At 38.0% G+C, this 7,607-nt stretch overlaps 1 protein-coding gene across 2 annotated transcripts in view; it reads right to left on the bottom strand.

Annotated features, from left to right (window-relative positions):
- Window positions 1-2,544, bottom strand: part of LRRC4C (leucine rich repeat containing 4C) — a 983,333-nt gene extending 980,789 nt beyond the window's left edge. For both annotated transcript variants that reach the window (XM_036221416.1, XM_036221415.1), the window contains exon 1: window positions 1,581-2,544. The gene's annotated coding sequence lies outside the window, so the exon portion shown is untranslated. The remainder of the gene's footprint in view (window positions 1-1,580) is intronic.
- Window positions 2,545-7,607: the final 5,063 nt, after the last annotated feature.

Genomic DNA, 7,607 nt, shown 5'->3' on the forward strand with positions numbered 1-7,607 from the left:
ACAGGATGGGAGGGAGCGTCTTTTAACAGCTGCCTTCCTTTACCTGTTTCTCTAAAAGCATTATGCAAAAACCTTAAAAAGATGAAAGTGATGGCCCATGGTAATCCCAGCATATACTCCCATCTTTAAGTTTTCTTTTTCTTTTTAGTTCAGGATTTTTGAACAACTCTTTTTAGAGAAAAGAGAATAGCATTAGCGTTTTAAGTAGGATGTTAATGTCTCTCAACTTGGATGCTCTCATAAAGCTTTAACCCACTCAATTGTCTCTAAGTCTCTTATGTGACAATTTGCTCCATCTCTCTATACACAAACATGACCTCTTGGAGGGAAACACTATGCCTAATTAACTAACATACCTGCCATCTCTTCCATGGATGTGTTCACAGTAACAGTTCTGAGTTGGCTAACATCCCATGAAATATCACCATTCCTTTGAGGATAAACTACCCATATGCATTGGAAAAGAGCCCCCAGATGCCATATGCATTGACTGAGGAAAGCTCTATTATTTCCATTTGGGGGGGCGGCGGGTCTCAGCATTTTAGAAACACATTTACAAACATTTGCACTTATTGGGAGAAGCTATGTGATGCCAATGCAGAGAGATAAAAACACAGATGCAGGAACACAGACACCGTGGCAATGAAACGATATTTCACTTTAATTAAATAACCTCAAGATGGAAATAGGTAAAGTACTATCTACATTTCACGTTGAAAGAAAGGCAAAGAAAAAAAATAAGAAGCGTAGCTAACCACCGGGAAATACTAAAGAGACTCAGGTAGGCAAGATATTTGACTAAAGTCACCTGAATCCCCCTGATGCTTCCTACTTGTTTTTACAGCCAAGAGTAGACAATTAAGAGCAATTTGCAACCACGCTCCCTTCTCTAGGGACCATGTAGGGTAAGGGGATGCTTCAAAATGAGAGACACTAGTCTTAATCAGGGAAAGCTTCATTCAGAAAGGTTAATGAGATGCAACAGCAAGAGAATCAATGCAAAAAAAGAGAGGTTCAAAATACTAAACAATTTCCAGTTTGTTCTCATTTGCTCCAATTAAGAGCTGTTGAAACAGGTTTTCTGTATTCCACACCTTTGCTACTCTCCAGAGATTTAACAAGAAAAAAAAAGTTAAGAAAAAAAACCAAGTCTCCTATTAAGTTATCATAAAAGTCCAGGTTATACCCCCATCCCCCACCCTCACACACTTTGCTCTAACTCAGAGCCTCTGCCAGTAGCTTTTCTGATTTTTTTTCTCTCTCTCTCAAATTTAGTAAGTATTTCAAGGAGAGAGAAGGCTGGATTAATATTTTTCCCCCAGATTTTATATATGCAGACTTCACTGTGAAAATGTTTGATACATAAGAGGTATAAAGATGGGAGGAAGGATGGGGATTTGTTATACAAATGGGAATAATTGGCATGAAAATAGCCCCAAAATGCCACACACAGAGTTCCTCTGAGCATGACAATCTCTAAAGATGTTCTCGTAAACTGCATGTGGATTTTCGAAAACAAACAGGAAGGCACAAACGCTGCAGGAAACAGGGACTCAGATCTAAGCAGTCCCGTGACTTACCTTCTTGATGGATCCTCAAAGTTCAAGGAAAATTCAAAATCCTCTAGCTTGTCTTGCACTACTCTATTTTCTTTTCTTCTCTTCTTTTAAAGTCACAGAGGAGGAAAACAATCAGTTTTCAAAGGTTCCATTTAATCTGATCATCCAGCACCAGCAAAAACGTGTCCAAGAGACTCCGCCAAAAAGTAAGCCAAAAACTCATCAAAGGCCAAAAAAAAAAAAAAAAAAGGAGGGAGTGGAGAAGAAAGCGGGGGTGGGGGGAGGCAGTGAGAGTTGGGGGGCTACAGATTGTGAGCCCAAGTACCCGGAGGATATTTTCACGCCTTGAAATCTACTGTACGATATATACCTGCTTTGGTTGTCACACATACACACGCACTCGCGGACACTCACACATTCTCTCTTCACGCAAAAGCAGGCACCCCACAGTCACAAACACACACAAACACTCGCGCTCACACAAACCAGTGCAATGAAAACTGTCAGTAGTAACCTCCAATAGCTGCTGTGCGCTGCAGATGGTGTGGCTCACTGTTACCTTCCCAGATCGGTGTAGGATCAAAAGAACATCCAAAATCAGGGGGGCCCCCGGGACTAGGTAGGTTCCGGCTCCCTCTCCCTCCCAGGCAGATTCATCAAGCCAGGAGCAGGTCAATCAGCAGAGGTGTCTGCCTGCAGGGTGCCCTGGATTCTGGCAAGGTTATTAATCTTGATGTGCTGCATCCCCCACCCCCAACCTTCAGCAGGCTGCATAGAGATGATTTTGCCAGAGCTGTGTCTGTCCCTGTTCTACTGCATTTCGCTCAGCCCTCTGATGCTGCAAGTGAGACACGGTGGAGGCAAGAATACTAATAAGGTGGTTAGCTACAGTTTCTTCAAGGCGGTCGGCATGCAGTACAGTAAATGGGTAGTTCCCAGGGCTGTGTGTGTGTGCATGCATGTCTGCAGGGAGGACAGTGGATCCATCACTGGCCAGAAGGCGAGATGGTTTGTGTCCTGCCTGGGAGGACTATATCATTGGAATCATCGCTGTCCTGCAATGGCATTGTCCATGACAGTATTTTGTTTGGAATGAAAAAAAAAGAGAGAGACAGAGAGAGAGGGGGAGGCATGGGAGGTGATGGTTGAGAAGCCTAGGGCTGGCATTTGAATTGAGAGAGGGAGAGAGAGACAATGTCCACGGAGACAAATTAGCTTTATAAATAGGCTCCAAAGAGACCAAGGCAAATTTTTAACATGCCGCTGCCCTGGCTGTTAAATGGAATACAAAGCAATTTCAAAAACGAGCTCCAGCCTATAAATCTCGGAGCTGGCAACAAGTATCTGAATTTGACTGATGGGACTCTGGATAAATGGATTCCTGGTAATATAAAAAGTTTGCTCATGCATCCTGTTTTGCAGCCATGCCCCCGAAGTGTGAAGGAATTTAGGTACAGTTTATTCATTTTTAATATGGATTTAGACTCTATTGCTTCACAGTTTTACTCTAATACACAGTTTTTATCATATATCTATGAAACTGTAGAGAATGTCTGAGTGACACTCACTAGGGGGATTGGTTAGTAATCATTAACAGTAAGTATTACTATACGTAACTTACATGGAATGAGTTTGGAGTTTTCAGGGGGAAAAAAATATTATATTTCTTTTAGTACCAAGACGTGAAAGAAAATATATGCATAATATGCTAAGTGCATGATTTCTCAATCTCTGGAAGGCTAAAGTTTCCTCCTCTATGATTGAGTCTCATATTACAATACCACTTCTTTAGTCAAGGATGCTAAATGAGTTCCTGAAGGTGAATTAAATTGGCATTATCTGAATAAATGAGTACTGGATAATTGGAGGAGGCAGATAAGAGTGAATTGTAGAGCATTGTAATATCAGGTATTGCCAGCAGATGTCACAAAAGATGATACAGATAGAAAAATTCTACCGACTGTAAACATTTAACCTAATTTAGTAAACACAAGTTTTAATAAAATTTATAACATTAATCTGAAGTACCGAATCTTTATCAAATCTAAGGTGCAAATAAGAAGTTGAACAACTCGCCTTTTATTTTTTTTCCAAATGTTTCCCTCAAATTACTCTTTTGTATAACTCCAGTATTAAAAGATTATCTGTTAATACTGGAAAGAAAAAAAATGAACTACACCACTGGCTAACATTAGGTTTTTATCTAATATTATTGCTGAGATTTAATATAGCATTTAAATATTTTCTTATTTGTAATAGAGCATTTAAAATATAGCAGTCAAATATTTTCTTGTTTGTAATAGAGCAACTACTAGATTAAGCTACAAAGCAGATAAGTGGGAGTAAGTAAATTACGTAATTAAAATTCACATATGAAATGTTTGTTTAAGGTTCTTATTTTAAAGTAATAATTGTTTCATCTTGATCATATCTATAAAAAATCAGTTTAAAGAACTTCACGTTTGGGAGTTGAACATTATTAATAAAGAGTGGCATATAGACAACATATATAAAGAATTTTGATTCATTTTCATCAATTCCACTTATGTTAATACGTGAAATGTTTTAATAACCTAGCATATCATTTTAGCCTTTATTTATCTAGATGCAATTAATTAGTACTCACTAAATTTCAGCCACAGTTGAGCCAAATGCCAGTAAAAGAGATAGTGTTAAAAACTTAGGCAATAGCATCTAGACAGACTTGGATTCAAATTTCAGCTCTGCCTCATATCCGGTAGTCTCTATTAGTCTTCTCTCACCCTACTTTTTTTTTTTTTTTTTTAATTTCACTTGCAAGCAGGACATTAATATCTACCTAATAGGACTGTTGTGAGGACTGGAATGAATTAATATTTATTATGTGCTTAGCATATTTCCTGACACTTCATAATAAGTGACCTATAAGTACTACATACGTCTTAGAAATAAAGCAGTTTTTTTTTCTTTCTATATTTACTCTATCTTTATTGGCTACCAGATAAAATAAGTGGAATCATTTAATCAATACTTTTGACATTAAAAGGCTTTTTCAAACTGTTTTTACAAATAGTTGTTTTGATCTTGTTTTTGTAAACCCTGTAGTTGAATAATATTGAACCACTTTTTAAAGTATGTTGTATACACCAAATACATTCATGCAATTATCTACGCGCTTCAAGACTCACTATAACAGAGAAATCATTTTAATTATCATGAGGTCACTTTCACTCAAACAGAATATTTAGAAAAAAAATCTGATGGCAGTTTACTGATTCCCCATCAAGACTTGCTTCTAAGCAAATAGTACCACCAAGCACGAAATTGTAGATGCTAAACAACCACAATTGACCTTTGGCATTTTTGTAACATAGTAATTCCACCGCCACGTTATAGCAGGTTATCACTGCAACTTAGATTACCATTTTTAAAATGGACGCCTGGATATTGAATTTCATCGAACAATTTTTTGTACTCAATAAACACTTTTCCGAGGAAAAAAAATACCAACGATACAACCACTGTTGGTTCAAATCCTTGAGAATTACTGAGGTGAAACCTGAACTGGCCCCTTTACACTGAGGGCAATAAGTGACCTAAGAAAGGCAGGCCACCCCAAATTGGTAGGCAGCAATTTTTATAAGTAAATGGAATTAACTTACCAGGCTTGGTGGGTACCAAAAGACAAGTAGATTTCTGCACCCGGCCGCCAGTTTCTTTAACGGTTATATAGAGGCTTTAACTGGGTTCAGTCTTCTATCCCATTCAAATGGTCTTAACACCACCCCTCTCTCGCTAGGCTTGAAAAGACTCAGCTGTGGGAATGATGGGTGGGATGCATCTTCCATGCACAGGGGAGGAGGTGAGGAGCCTGTGGTTGCCCAGGTTTAGCTCAAAGGTCTACCAGAGGTCATGTCCTCTCAATGACTTCTTCCAACCACCACGGGGCATCAATTTACATAGAAATTCTCTTCTGGGTCTCTTGAAGAAATGTGTTTGATTAAAAAAATGAGATATAAAATTGAACAGCTCATCAGTGTACCTACTATTCTTCATTCAGCATCCTAAGAATCTAGAGTAGGTTGAAAAATATTTATACTAAAGTTTAAGGACCAATTTCTTTGAAATCTGACTTCTGTTTTAAATTAAATGTCTGCTCCCTCACTCCGAGAAAGCTCAGTATCAACAATAGTCCCCAGTTCTAACCTGACAGGTGGCATATTATAGAGAACTGACATGTGATATGTATGAACTCCAGGAGAGCAGGATATTCGCAAGTCCTTCTTGTTACACTGTAAGACTTCTTTCCCAAGAAGGTGTTGGTATCAGAACTCCTCAACTTCTAAAGTGCCCAGGTAATATGAGACTTTTAAAAAGTACATTTGAATTAGGGGAAAAAACTACATCTAAATCTCCAATAATTTTTAATTAAAAAAAAAAAAGCTAAATTAAATAAATTGCCCAAGTTGGTCTGGGATAGTGAATCAATAGCTACCATTAACGGTAGATAAGTGTATGACTTTAATATGAATATGTTTTATTTCTTGGGCATTAGTTCTGTGTATAAAAGGATTGCACCGGCCTCACTATGAGCCAATTACTCTCAAAATTCTTATGTGACAATTTCGGTCTTTGTTTCTTGTAAACACAATCTGCTTATATCATGTCATCATGCTTCCGTTTGCTTCTTACATCACATGCTCTGACATAACCTAAGAACGAAAACTTGGTTCAGTATTTGTCTCCTTGGCTTATTTGAAAATTGGTTTGCCTATAACCCAAGTGTTCTGAATTAGTTTATAAGCTTGAAAGATTACTTTCTATTCCATATCTAGAAGTCTTTATTAATTATCTCTTCAAATTAGTTTGGATCTTTTATTTAAAGTGTTCCAACCAGTTATTACAGGTTGGGCGTCATTATGTTTCTCATATTATTTAGCCTTTTTATTTATACCAGCAACTGCTAGCTTAGATAAGTCTAGCATAAGAGTTGAGCTTTTTTGGGATCAATTTCTCCAAGAAGTCTGCCTGGACTTTTCTAATTACTCCCTCTCGCCAATCCAAAGAGTACATATTTAACCCATATTACTTAACACTATTGCTTTATTATTTCATTTACATCAATGTGTCTTTGAAGGACCTCTTTTTGTTGCCTAGAGACAGCCTAACACCTCCAAACCTCAGTGCCTACATAATATTTTATTATTATTAATGAAAAGATGCTAGACGTAACAACTCAGGGACTTAATATATCATATCACTGATCAAGGTTCCTTCTTTTGTAACTGCATACAGACTTCATTTCATTAAAATAGCCTTTTTCTCTGACTCAAGCAGCTTTGCCAAATGTAATAATAGCATTGTGATTCACTTGCTTTTTCCGCCCTTACCCTTCCACCTTAGCATGCCTACTCTCTTAATCATTAAGCCTCAGGACAAAACTTTCAGGCCAGCACCAAACTTTTTAAGAATAAAGCCTCAGGTCTATTGATCAGGAGAACAATGAGTTTCAGTTAAATAAAGGATAACAGCTTGGCTTCAGGTGTGTTTCAGCCCCCATTGAGGTGGAAGAGCCCCCACTTACCACCTTCCCATGGGATCAGATGGGACCTCGCCATGGCTGACTCCAGAACCTGATCAATTACTCCAGCCCCACCAATTAGCAGCATCCACCACCTCAACTCCTTTAGTTTCTGTGACTAATGAGTCTTCCTCTATATAATCTAGAGGCTATTGGGAGCCAGGTCTTTGAGCAGTAGTTCACCTGTGCCTCTGGGACTTGTAACTCTCTACAATAAACCTTTATTTTCTTTGCTGCAAAACCTGTACCTACCTCATTGGACTTAGATGAGTGCAGGCAGATAGATCCCTTTGCTCTGGTAACATTTTCAACCTCGGCTTTAAATAAACTAACACTAGCCTGTGCATAGATTGCCTGCTAATTGTGGTGTAATTACTTCTATCTTATTAGTTCTTTACTAATTCAAAATAATTTCTTACTATTCTTTTCATATCTGTATGATCTATAGTGATTGCCCCCTCTCTTACTCTTGATATCGGAAAATTTTG

Source organism: Rousettus aegyptiacus, unplaced genomic scaffold (assembly GCF_014176215.1).
Source record: "Rousettus aegyptiacus isolate mRouAeg1 unplaced genomic scaffold, mRouAeg1.p scaffold_m13_p_5, whole genome shotgun sequence".
NCBI classification, from domain to species: domain Eukaryota; kingdom Metazoa; phylum Chordata; class Mammalia; order Chiroptera; family Pteropodidae; genus Rousettus; species Rousettus aegyptiacus.